The sequence below is a fragment of the Corapipo altera genome, unplaced genomic scaffold (genome assembly GCF_003945725.1).
Source record: "Corapipo altera isolate COAL_440 unplaced genomic scaffold, ASM394572v1 49, whole genome shotgun sequence".
Lineage (NCBI taxonomy): Eukaryota > Metazoa > Chordata > Aves > Passeriformes > Pipridae > Corapipo > Corapipo altera.
The window spans coordinates 1,502,443-1,512,373 of record NW_020884879.1 but is presented as its reverse complement, the minus strand read 5'-3'; the positions used below and the strand labels follow the sequence as shown (position 1 = coordinate 1,512,373).

General features: G+C 46.4%; 1 long non-coding RNA gene across 2 annotated transcripts in view; it reads left to right on the top strand.

Moving 5' to 3' along the window:
- The first annotated feature begins 326 nt into the window (after positions 1-326).
- The window catches only part of LOC113945123, a 34,429-nt gene continuing 24,824 nt past the window's right edge, over positions 327-9,931 (top strand). For both annotated transcript variants that reach the window (XR_003526955.1, XR_003526956.1), the window contains exon 1: positions 327-486. This is a non-coding gene — a long non-coding RNA (uncharacterized LOC113945123). The remainder of the gene's footprint in view (positions 487-9,931) is intronic.

Below are 9,931 nucleotides of genomic sequence, written 5' to 3'. Positions count from 1 at the left end.
GCAGCGGCCCGGAAGGATGTGTGCTTGGCTCTCGCCCTAAGCAACCAGGTTTCCCTCTCCCAAATCTCCCTGTTTTTACTCCTTAAAATAAGAGCTATCCGAGGGTAAAAAATGTGGCTCCTCCTTGAGTTGCCCCAACCGTCAGGTGAAGCCAAAGCAAGCTGTGGGATGTGTCCATCCCAACAGCTGGCGGTAGGCATTTTCCCTCCGTTTCTTTCTTATCCCCCCCCCCCCCCCCAGCCCTCTTATCTCAGCTGTGTACAAACTGATATGGTACTTAGCAGGAAAGTGACTGGAAATTAAAATAACTTCGTTCACCAGAGGTTATCAGTTGGATATCTGTCATCATCAGTTTGTACAGAAAGAGTCATCGGCGGCTAAAGGCTGAACTAGAGCAGAGCCCGGCTCTCGGCAGCCGGCAGGCATGAGCCCTCCCGACAGAAACCGAGCCCAAACCTGCTGATGCGCGGTGCTGTCGTTCCTGGGGTAGGCACAGCTTTTCTTTCGGTCTTTCCAGGCAAGGTGAAGGGGAGGTGAAGAATTTGCAGTGCTGGGGGTACGGCAAAACTCTGGCTGTAGCCATCCGGTCTGCCGGCGTGGGTGAACCGATTGTGACTTGGAAGTTTTATTATGCGCGTTAATTTTTGTCGTATAGCACGGCAGACGTTTGGTCGGAAAACAATCAATTTCTCGATAAACTGTTTCTCTATTAAATTGTACGATTAAAGGTTATACTTCTTTCTTGTCAGTTGTCTCTAAATAATATCCTTAAATAACATCAGTCACCCTGCCAGGTTGAAGTGATTTCTTTTTATTTTTAGGTGTATTTTAGTGGGTTCAACATTAAATAGAAAACAAGCTTTTGCAATCGTGGGCAGGGATTCGTTGTCTGCCAGCGCCCAGCTCGTTTTCCGATCCCAACTTGCAACGTAAAATATTTTCCCATGGTTTTTACCTGCAAATGTGCAACAAGAGCAGGAGAAGACGCGGGAATCGATGCCCGTGCCACTTCTTCCCAGCTTGGGTGCTGCCACTGCAAACCTGTGTGCTGAAAAGCGCCGAGCTATCGGCTTTAAACCCTACATTTCCTTTCAGTCATTTGGATACCTCTTTTCCATTTAAACTCGAGAGTATTTCAAACACGTGTAAGGGTGCATATAATGCGAGAAATACCGTGAGGGTTTTTTTCAAGCCAGCGGCACATGCCGGTGCCCATGTAACACCAGGGTGGGGAGTGGGAACCTGCCCGGGGGTGTCTGCCCGAAAGTTGATGGTGGCTGTGAAGAAGAACGGCCGCGCTGGCCAGGCAGGCGCCTCTTTCCCTGACTCCAAAGTGACCCGTGTTTTACACTTCAGGCGCCTTGGGTTTTTTTCTCTTTTTTCTTTTTCCTTTTTTTTTTACTGCCGATTAGCCTGTTTACCTTATAGCCGGGCTACAAGTTTCATTTTATTTCCTCCGACAGATACGATAAGAAAACCCGGTTTAAACTGGGACCAGCGTGGGAAACCGTTTTCAGTCACCCCTTTCCTCTCCGTTTCGGGTTTGCTCTCGAACCGCTCAAATATAGTCTCTGGTTCCTAACTCTTCGTTACGTCACTCCTTTCCCAAATCCCACTCTTCTGACGTAACTTTCGCCCCGGAGCTCCGGGAGGCTCTCAGGTATGTCCTGCCCCGGGCCTGGATAAGGCACCCGGGGGTGCATGTGCGGGAGCATTTTTGCGGCCGGGGGGATGCTCACTGTGGGAAGACACCGCTGGGGAGGTGGTGCCAGTAAGGTAACCGTCGCTCCTGATCGCTGTGGCCAAAGAGGGAAGAAGGCAGTTTGGGGGAAAAAAAAGAGAGCTTCGTATCCAATTAAGGCAAATTCCCTCGTGGGCACTTCAGCCTCCCAAAAAAGGGTTGGGGGACAGACATGTGCAAGTGCAGAGCAGTTGCTCCTTCCCCCACTCCTGGGTCTCTGCAAACGTGATCCCTTTGCAGGGATGCACTAGGGAGGAGGGGCAGGCTCGGTCCGGCCGCATCTCCGCCGCCCCGGGAGCAGCGGGCATCGCCCGCCGTGTCAGGCCGCGATGCTCCCGCGGTGCTGCGGCCGCGGGGGGCCGGCGGGTTCGGGTGTGAGGCGGTACGAGGGGTCACCTCGGTGACTATCGCAGGTTGGAGTGTGTTCTTTTCCGAGACGTGTTTATGTAACTTAATGTACTTTAGAAACTGCTGGGGAGTTCAGGCCGTGCTGATAAGCGCAGCGGTTATTACGGGCGACGTGCCGGCACCTCTCCGCCTCTCTTCTCCCCTTCGCTTATCCGCACTACTTAAAATATACTTTTATCAAGGCCACCCCACGATACGGAGTGTTTCCATCCCGCAGCCGCTGTGACATTGAAGCGGACTTATCGATCGGGGCACCGGCAGCGCTCAGGCGCGCCCAGGTCAGCGGGGAGCTGCCGGCCGGCCGGCTCCGAGCAGGGCTCTCGCTCCCGCCGCAGGCACCGCGGCTGAAGCCGGCGGGGCAATCCGCATCCACCGGGAAAGAGGCATTTCAGAGGGATAGGGGCCTTTGACATCACCCATCACCTCCACCTCGGGCCGGGCGGGACAGCCCTATGGAGCTCAGGGTAGTGGTTAATCAAATTGACCTCCAAAGCAGCAGTGTCCTGTACACAGCACAGTAAGGACGGGGGCGGGCATAGCGAACGTGCCCTTTGCAATAGACCAGATGTGTCCCGTGGGGAAGGGGGACCCCTGAATTCTCAAGGGTGAGGAGGGATTCTTTTTACTTTCTCCGAAACTCCTAGCGAAGGGCTGCCAGGTGCTGACAGGCCGGGCTTGAGCTCCGGCCCTTTTTGCTGTACGCAGATAGCAGACTCCGGGCCCCGCGGCTGCCCCGGCCCTGGACAGGACACCCTGACCAGGCTCCGAGGATCATTGCCCGCTCCTGCCCGGTGGTTCGGCTCTCCCCTGTGTTGAAGTCGTGCCCAGCGGTGGGGAGTGGGGCAGAAGGTTACTCCCCACTGCAGTAAGCAGCCTCCCCGTCACTTGTGACCTTCTGCCGCGTGCTTTTGGGTGTCTTTCAACCCTTGACGCTCAAATAAGCATCAGGCAGCAGAGAGCCCACATGGACATTTATGCAATAGGTGTCCAAGCGTGTGGGTTTTGCGGTTTGTTTTGGTTTTTTTGTTTGGTTGGTTGGTTTTGTTGTTGTTTTTGGGGGGTTGGGGGAGTTGTTGTTAGTTTTTTTGTGTGTGTTGGTTTTTGGGTTTGTTTTTTTGTTGTTGTTGGTTTTGGGGGGTTGTTGGGGTTTTTTGTGTGTGTGTGTGTTTGTTTGGTTTTTTTTTAATAATGATCTACAGCTTCTTTTTATTTGCCTGTCCTCCAGTATCCGAGGTCCGGCTGGTTAATGATTTCAACCTTTAAAAAAAAAAAAAAAAGAGAGAGATATTAAAATCAACAAAACTTGCGGAGGAGGCTCCTGTTGCTGCGTAACCTGACTCCTAGAGCCCGCGATCCGCAGTATCCGCACGCTGAGCCCCACTGGGGCGCACAGGACGAAGGCGATGCCCTCCAGCTCTCGAGGTCACTGGGAGGCAGACCCACGCAGCACCCTAAAAAACATAGTTATGACTTAGATGCTTCTGTCCAATGGGCGCATATGCGCTTTATCTCTTTCCAAACTCATACACGGGGACTTTGAAAATGAGTTAAGGATTAGTTGTACTGTTTCTCGGCAGTTTTAAAGGTTTTTAAGGGTCGGTGACTAAAATAGTCTAATTTTGACTCTTTTATCAACGGGCACCTCCATGCCCTTACTACGAAGCATTGGGCCTGTGTTGCACTTATGCTTTGTGGTGAAGAATACTATATATACATATATATATATATATATACACAATAATTGCAGCAACCCCTTTCTGCGCACAACTGTAGAGATAAATCAAGTACTTCGACTCAGTGTGTGGATTGGCTTCTGGTGCCCCGGGCGAAAGAACCCGTTTCGAGACAAGGGTAGAAGAAAAGGTCCCCACCCTGTGTCCCGCCGCCTCGCCTAGGGGACAGGGAGGCGGGAGGGTGAGAGGCACCGCCACCGCCGCCCGGGCCGGAGCCGTGGGGGACCCCTCGGATCACCGTCTTTTCCTGCCTGGGTGCTAGGGAAGGCTTTCAGGGCTCTCTTCTGCTGGATCTGACACGAAAAGCCCGGGGGAAAGTTTCTGGGTGTTCTTGTTGCGAGAAGTTGTTGTGGGAGAGAGGGATACGGAGGGATGCGGAGCACGGCGGAGCCGGGCTTCTCCTCCCCAGCGCTTCAGCGTCGGGCTTCTCTTCATCCTCCCCCGTTCCCTATTACGGATGTTAGGCGATATCAAATCCGATCTGCAATGAGTTATCCTGCCTCCGCCCCTATTCCCGCAGCACAGGTTGCAGAGACTTCATTCTTTCTCACTTAAAAAAAAAAAACAAAACCAAACAACAAAAAACCCCCAACCAAACAAAAAACCCCCACACCCCACACAGGCAAAATCCACCGTCACCAACTGCTCCCTGGACGATTGTCGCCACTGCCGCACTCCGTGAAAGAAATATCGTTTTATGCACCGAAACCTGCCGTGCAACACTCCCCTGCCTTAGTTGTCTTCTTACTTCTCTGCCTAGGAAATCAAATAAATCAGAACAGATAAAAATCTTCCAGTTAAATGTTTTCCACAGGACAAAATGAATGCGTCCTCCTGGAAGCATTTTTCGGGAGTAGTTCTGTTTCATGCGTGTCCATGCTGAGATCCGGCGGGGCCGCTCCGTTTCTCTTGGCATCGCGACAGACTCTCGCCTTTCTTTTTGAAACCGCTTTTCTCGCCATTTACCTGCCTGACCGAAATGTCTGAGACCTAGTGCCGAATAATAATAATAATAATAATAATAATAAAACTCCAAACAACAACATTCGCAATCTTAGCTAAGCAAATCGCTTCCCTCCATCCGAACTAATAATGTTTTCACTAGTTGCTTTCGTGAGAAATGCCAAAATTTGAGGACTTTGTTCCTGCTTGGAATGAAAGTTGATTTTAAACGTTAAAATAATATCTTCCAGAGCGAGTCTGACCAGTTCTATAAATGGAAGCCCTACTGGATTGGAAAATCAAATCAAAACAACCACATCACAGAATCAGAGATTTCAGAGTTAGTAGATCGGGGTAATTAGATAACCTATTAATAGCCTTACTCCGCGCTGCTATCAAAAGTAAGTGGATGACTCCTGCCTTCGGAAGGTATGCGTTAAGCATGCCACGGGAGGTAGCATGCAGACCGAGATGAGGAGAGGTTTCCGACGAGACGTGTGGGGCCCCACCGACAGGCAAAATGGGTGTACCCCCCCCTTGGCCTATCATCCCCGCAGACGCTGGTTCTGCCCTTCGTTTGATAGATGGAGGTGTCGAAGGGAGCCGCGGAGGCAGTTCCCGGTCGTGCAGGTCCCATCCCCATCGGCCCGAAGATAAGCGATGCTGCTAATTCACCTCCGGGGACGCGACGCCTTCCCTTTTGCCTTTCTTACCCTAGGTGTTAATGGCTTCGCGGACATAGCCTTCTATTTGCAGTTAAAAGTACAAATATGTACGTTCGCCGTGGGAATACCGCAATTCCATTTCGTTCATGTAATCACTGGCAGTGTTTATCCATTTCGCTTAAGCCTCCAGGACCAAAGAGGGCGTGCAATTAAGTCGCACCTTTCGATTACTTTAGGAAAAGGTTGGTTTTATTCAGCCGTTGTTGCCACTCATGTTGAATTTATAATTCAATATTAAAGGACCCCAGTATTTGCAAACAGTAAAAAGAACAATTAAAAAGCCGATTGTCCCCAAACTAGGTGGTTATAATGTACTGTTCCCCTGCTGTTATTGACTGATTTTAAAATTCAGATGACTGAATTTTAAGGAGTCAAACGACTTTCTTTTAATTCTAATTAGATGAGCAAGAAGTAGTGTAGTTTGATATACATAAGGCATTTTTCATGCTGTTATTTTTTACATTTTTTGCATACAAACACTTTCTTAATTTATCTTTCTTAATGGACATAACAGTTTTAGTATTACAGATGGAACACAGTAACAAAGTAGATAGGTGTAATACTGATGTTACTCGAGTTTGGGGGTTTTTTTGGGTAGGGGGTTGGGTTTTTTTGTATTCTTAATGTGGATAAATACAGCAGCCTTTTTCTGAAGTAACAATCCTCAGAGTAAATCAGTGTGATGGTAGGCTGTAGAGTGACTACTATTTCCAAGGAGAAAAAAAAGGACCTGCTCACTTTCAGCAAACTCTAAAGATAACACCATGCAACAGTATTACAGGATAACTTCAGAGGGTTGCTGCTAACATCCTCTGCCTGTACTAACATCCACATCCATCATGGATGGTATGTGGATCATGCTTTTAGCATTTGCCAGTGACCATCAAACGTAAGTTTAGCCACGCACAACTTTAATATTCATCAGTGAAATAATGCAAAACCAAAAAAAAAAAAACCAAAGAAGCAACCCAGTGTTACTATAAATTCACATGTATTATTTGCTTTGCAGCAGTGCATTTGCATTGTGATGTTACTGTAGGCTGTTTTTGTTGATAGTGCATGTGAAACAGGGCTTACAAAGAAGCCCTGCTTCTGTGTCTCTGCTCATTTCTCCAGATACTAAAAATGTCTAAGGCTACTCATTCAGCTGGAATTTGTCCCACGATGACTTAAGCATGAAAAGCCAGTGCCACAGACCTCCATGGAAATTCCTCTTGAAGCAATAAACCTTGCTAATGGATCCGTTCTGAAGTTCACAACAAGAATTGCCACTTGGCCCTTCAAGTCGTGGTTTTAACTTAACTAAGCTGGCTTTAAGCAGATTCTGTTAAAAACTCCAGATGCATATTTGGTCAGCTAATGCCAAGTTTTCTGCTGTCACAGCTTGGAAGCTGTTGGTCCCAAACAAACCCAGTCAGCCCTAACTCAGCAGATACCATAGTTCCTGTAATGAACTTAATAGTAAAGGTAATGTAGATACTCTCTGTGATTTATATCAGGCTCTGTCAGGTTTAACAGCACCTCTTTATGATGTAGATGTCGTGCTGTTGCATGGACACTAAAGATGGCAGATCCAGCTCTATGACCAGTACACCCTTATAAACTTACATTGCATTTACTTCTGGGGGCCAGTGACCCCAGCAGAAAGGACAACAGTGAGCACTGACATCAGCGGCATCTCTTGGTGCCACAGATAAATCCAACAGAGGTGGGACTGTCAGAGCCTGGGAGTGCTGGGAGATGAAAACTTTTCCCTAGCTACTTTCGGCTTTCCTCCAAGCACCCCATATGTGACACCCTATGCAGTACCACTCCCCACAGATCTCCAGCTGGGCTGTAGTGACAACAGCTTTATGTAGCACTACTTAAAGAGTTTCGTCTTCTATACTAAGCCAAACTATTTGCCTCCAAAAAAGCTCGTGTCAATCAAAATGTTTCATTTTATCAAAAACAAAGGTTTTGCACTGTTTTTTGAATTATTTCACCCTTTAAAGAAAATCAACTTTGAATCAAATTAGCAACGAGGTTCATTTTGAGAAGGCAGACAAAGTGGCTTGCATTTTCCTCTCTCTTTCAGTTTGGTAACAGGCTTACACCTGGGTAGGCAGGAAAGGTCTCTCATGCCTGAACTAGAAGCCAAGAACCACAGCTCCTGATCCCTGCTTAGCCACCAGAAACTACAGCAAAACTTTTGTTTTCTGCTTGGACAGCAGGACACAGGGAAAGCAACAACCCCTGAACTGGCTGAAACTGCTGTCTGTACTCTGGTTTGAAAGTTTAAAACTTTTTTTTTTTTTTCTGGAAAAGGTAGAGCCTAACATGAATATGTTCCAAGATATTTCACTCATGGAACTGGAGAGGAGTATAATTCAGCCTAAAATGAGAATTAATGCTATACTCTTATTTTAGTTCTTACTACCTATGAGAACAGTTCCTACTCATCTCACAAACTTTATCTGTGATCTGTGCTGTTTTCAAATCAATTTGGTTTTGCTTTTGATAACTTCAACAGAATTGTTGAATGAAGTTTCCTTTAGAAGGAGTTTTCCGAAGAAATTAACCTAATTTCTGCTTGCAAGAAATGGAAAAAACATGTTTTTCTTGTGCCTGCTTGGAACTACATGTACCTCTGAGGTCCAGAAGGTGACATATCTTTCACAAGTGTTTCCTTTAATAAGTGTAGATAGGAGAAACTAATGATTGTGACCTGTAACTACTGGAAAGGTAAAAATATTCTATACTGAAATATGCTAACCTTAGCTCAGCATTTGGACTTGTGGAGCATGGAACTGACTAGGTTGAGCCCATGGAGAGAACTGGAAAGCAAACAATTAAAGCTCAACTGGAAAAGGAAGCCCTATGAATTAAACAGGATTGGACCAAGTCAGCAGGACAAACCCCACAAGAGCTTGGCTGAATGCTAATGTGAGTATTTTTGGGTGAATTTTTCACATCGCGTGGGCCTTTTGGATGTAGCCAGCATTATTACAGTGAAAGTAGGATATGTTAAACATTTTGTTATGATTGAGGGTAGAATTGGAGAAAAATACTAAGTGGATGAGAAGGGGGGAGAGTGATGGGGACAATCCTATCCAGGGCTCTGTGACTGTAGCTAAGTGAACTGAAAAAATTCAAGTTTGGATTCAGCAAGAGCTGTAGTAACAAGGGGGAGTGCCATTGCCAAGGTGCAATGCAAGGAGAGAAGGGCCCACCATTGTCCTTGCTGCTTGGAAGATGGGGTGTACAACTCAGTCCCTGCATCCCTGGATGGCAGCAGGGCCCAGGTGAAAACATGGCCCCCAAATGTGCTCTTCCTCAGCACAAGGAAGAAGTGCTGTCTTGGGTCCATACCCCCAAAGCAGGCACAAAGCTATGGCCAACAAACCCATGGGGTTTCAGTGGCTCTAGTTGGCTCACAGGCTACTTTGGACCAACCCAACTCTTTGCATAAAAGCAGAATCCAGCACACCTAGAATTGCACTTTACTAAGAGGAATAACAACGTATATCCTTTATGTTATTCAGCACTATGATACTTCCCGTATCTGTCAGTCTGAATGTCAAAAATACGCTGTTTAACAGATTAAATTATTTTGTCAGTCCTCTATTTGGAAGAGAGAAACCTGCTGTGCAAAGCTCAAGAAGAAAATAAAATCTAGTGATGAAGGACCAGACTCCTATGGGACTTTTGCTGGAGAAAGGCCTACAACAAGTTTACCTGTTTAATTAGAATGCAGTAAAATGCAATTTCCTTTACATCATTACACTCTAATGTCAACCTTAGAATCACAAATTCATTGAAAGCTGAGCAAAACAGTTCATCTGTGGTTACCACTTGGTAATAAAAAACCTCACAAAAATAAGCTTTTAAGGAAATGTGTTAATAATTAAAAATAAATTCGGTGTTCTAAACGAAGAGTACTGATGGTGCTAAAAAGGGCAGTGACTTAATTATTCTTGTTGATGTCAGTTATTCATTTGTGGGCCATCAAACTATAAACCAAGGTACTTTATTGACTGCAATATTCTCTGGATATGTGCCATATTATTCAAGCAAAACAATACACTGCAAAAACAATACAGAGAAGAGGTAATTTGTACAGAGTTCATGAGACAATTATATCATCTAAATACAAAACTGAGTCACTATGCCCTTGGTTCTCTTTATTAAAAAAGAATTGAAGGATATACTAAACATACTCAGACCCTAGTAATTTCAATTTGAATCCTGCCCATACACCCAAGCACCCAGGGACTGGTGTGATCCAGCACATGGATCATGAGTCCCAAAGAAGGATGCATTGATGTGGGACTCAGGATACTACTTCGTTTTCCTGTGTGCTGGAAGTTAAACTACTGCCCCATTTTCCTGAGAAGGGCTTT